Source organism: Arachis ipaensis, chromosome B4, assembly GCF_059453495.1.
Source record: "Arachis ipaensis isolate K30076 ecotype BB chromosome B4, ASM5945349v1, whole genome shotgun sequence".
NCBI classification, from domain to species: domain Eukaryota; kingdom Viridiplantae; phylum Streptophyta; class Magnoliopsida; order Fabales; family Fabaceae; genus Arachis; species Arachis ipaensis.
In genome coordinates, this window is record NC_142439.1 from 119,200,193 (window position 1) to 119,203,901 (window position 3,709).

Here is a 3,709-nt window from a genome sequence, read left to right on the forward strand (position 1 = left end):
CCTGGGGGATCCTTCCTCTATCTCTACTGGGATCGTTGCCTCCATTCCATAAGCAAGTCAGAAGGGTGATTCTTCTGTGGTGGAGTGTGGAGTTGTCCGATATGCCCATAGGACTTGTGGGAGCCCTTCGGCCCAAGCTCCCTTTGCACCCTGTAGTCTTCGTTTTAACCCGTCTAGTATGACTTTGTTGGCAGCTTTTGCCTGTCCATTAGCTTGTGGGTGTTCTACGGATGTGAATTGGTGCTTTATTTTTAAGTCGGCTACCAAGTTTCTAAAACCTGTATCAGTAAATTGAGTGACATTATCTGTGGTGATGGAGTAAGAAACTCTAAACCTTGTAATAATGTTTCTGTATAGAAATTTTTGACTTCTTTGGGTGGTGGCATTGGCTAGGGGCTCTGCCTCAATCCATTTTGTAAAATAGTCTATCCGTACAATGAGAAATTTGACTTGTCCCGATCCTTGGGGAAAAGGTCCGACGAGGTCTAGTCCCCATTTTGCGAATGGCCAGGGTGATCTTACACTGATGAGCTCTTCTGGTGGAGCGATATGGAAGTTAGCATGCTTCTGACATGGTTGGCATGTCTTGACGAATTCTGCCGCTTCTTTGCGTAAGGTTGGCCAGAAAAATCCAGCTCGGAGTACCTTCTTGGAAAGAGCTCGTGCCCCCAAGTGGTTGCCACACATGCCACTGTGTACTTCTTCCAGGACTTCCCTTGTGTTAGAAGTCGGTACACACTTTAGGAGAGGTGTTGAGATCCCTCTCCTATATAAGATGTCGCCCACCATAGTATAGTACTGTGATTCTCATATTAACCTCTTTGCCTCTTTCTTATATGTGGGGAGTGTTTCTGTCTTGAGGTATTTGATAATGTGGGTCATCCATATTTGATCCTGACCATATATGGTTAGGACCTTTTCTTCCTCTGAGATTGATGGGCTTTGTAGTGTTTCCTGGATGATGCTTCTATTATTGCCCCCTGGTTTGGTGCTAGCTAGTTTTGAGAGTGCGTCAGCTCGAGCATTCTGCTCCCAGGGTATATGTCGGACCTCATATTCCCCGAGTTGTCCGAGCTATTCTTTGGTTTTGTCCAGATACTTCTTCATGGTGTGATCTTTTGCTTGGTAAGTCCCTTCTATTTATGAGATAACTATTTGGGAATCACTGAAGATGGTGAGCTTTTAAACTCCTACCTCCTTAGCCAGCCTCAAACCAGCCAGTAATGCTTCATATTTGGCTTGATTATTTGATGCAGGGAATTCAAACTTTAGTGAGAGTTCGATTTGGGTTCCCTGATCGCTTTCTATTATCACACCTGCCCCACTCCCGGTTTTGTTTGAGGATCCGTCCACGTAGAGATTCCACTTTGTGGGAGTTCCTAGGGTATCAGTGTACTCAGCAATGAAGTTGGCTAGATACTGTGATTTGATTACTGTTCGAGCTTCATATTGCAAATCAAATTTGGACAACTCGACTGTCCACTACAGTATTTTTCCAACTAAGTCTGTCTTCTGTAGAATGCCTTTTATGGGCTGGCTGGTCCAAACCTTGATAGTGTGTGCTTGAAAGTAGGGGCGAAGTCGTCGGGAAGTGAGTATGAGAGCATAGGCGAACTTCTCTATTTTTTGATAGTTTTGCTCGGCCCCTTATAGGGCTTTGCTGATGAAGTAGATGGATTGTTGCCCGCTTTCGTCCTCTCTAACTAGTGCTGATGCTATTGTCCGATTTTCTACTGCCAGGTATAGTATGAGTGCTTCTCCCTCCCGTGGCCGGGTAAGAATGGGTGGTTGCCCCAAGAAATTTTTGAAATCTTGGAAGGCTTTCTCACACTCTTCAGTCCATTCAAACCTCTTTCCCTTCCTTAATGTGGCGTAAAAGGGGAGGGATCTTATAGCTGAACCGGCTAAGAACCGGGACAGAGCTGCCAGTCTTCCGTTGAGCTGTTGTACTTCTTTGACGCAGGTTGGACTTTTCATGTTGAGTATAGCCCGACATTTATCTGGGTTCGCATCAATTCCTCTTTGTGTGAGCATGAAGCCCAGGAATTTGCCAGCTTCTACCACGAAGGTACATTTTGCAGGATTAAGTCGTATACCATGCTTTCTGATGGTGTCGGACACTTTTGCAAGGTCGGGTAATATGGATTTCTCAGTTTGTGTTTTTACCAGCATATCGTCGACGTAGACCTCCATCAGTTTCCCGATGTGTTTGATAAACCACTATTTTATGGTTTATCTTGTGCTCAATTGAGTGGATTTTATCAATCTTTCATACACTTATTCATATGATTTGCATGAGTTTACGTTTTCCTTCCTGATTTTGTGCTATGATTGAAAACATGCTTCTTTGGTCTTAATTTTGATATGTTTAATCTTCTCTTATTACCATTCGATGCCTTGATATGTGTGTTAAGTGTTTTCAGAGATTACAGGGCACGAATGGCTTAGAGGATGGAAAGGAAGCATTCAAAAGTGGAAGGAATACAAGAAGTTGAAGGAACTGCAAAGCTGTCAGCCTGACCCTCTCGCACTAAAACGACCATAACTTGAGCTACAGTGGTCCAAATGATGCGGTTCTAGTTGCGTTGGAAAGATAACGTCTGGGGCTTCGATTTGATATATAATTTGCCATAGTGGCCATATAGCTAGGCGACGCAAACGCGTGCTCCACGCGGACATGTCGCAGTGACAAAAATCAGCGTGGCAGATTTTGCAATCAGCGATTTTTGGGCTATTTCCGGCCCGGTTTCAATCCCAGAAAACACAGATTAAAGGCTGCAAAGTGGAGGAATGAAGGGAGATGACGGAATTTTCACTTTTCATAATTTAGATGTAGTTTTAGAGAGAGAGAGAGAGATGCTCTCTCCTCTCTCTTAGGATTTAGGATTAGTATTCCTCTTAAAGGAATTAGAATTTCTTATTATTTCAACTTACAATTTCTTCTGAGTTCCAGGTTCGATGTTCCTTTTATTTATTTTTCTAATTTAATTTATGAACTTTTCCATGTTAAATTTGAATATTCTATTTAATATAATTTGAGGTATTTTCAGATCTATTATTTGTTTCTCTTATTTATGATATAAATAATTTAGAATTTTCCCTTTTGGCTTTGGTTAAGTGATTGGTGACGCTTGAGTTATCAAACTCGAGGTGTTGACTGAAAATTGGAATTCTTTGCTGATTAATTTGGATTCCACTAACTCTAGTCTTTCCAAGGAAAAGACTAGGACTTGAGGATTCATATTGATTTATCCACCTGACTTACCTTCGTAGTTAGAGTGGGAGCAAAATCCAATTCTCATCACATTGATAAGGATAACTAGGATAGGACTTCCAGTTCTCATACCTCGTCAAGAGCTTTTCTAGTTATTAGTTTATTCCTTTTTCTATTTACTATTATTGCTTTTTATCTTATACATTAAAAAAAAACCCCAAAAACATATCATTTTCCATAACCAATAATAAATCATACCTCCCTGCAATTTCTTGAGAAGACAACCCGAGGTTTGAATACTTCAGTTATAAATTTTATCAAGGGTTTGTTACTTGTGACACCCAAAACTTTTGTAAGAAAGGAATTCTTGTTGGTTTAGAAACTATACTACCAACGCAATTATTTTTATAAAATTCTAAATTAGCAGAAATCCGTTCTTCAGTGTTCTACGAAGATTTTGTTCATTAATCTTTGGTAGGTAGCTCCTGCATTTTT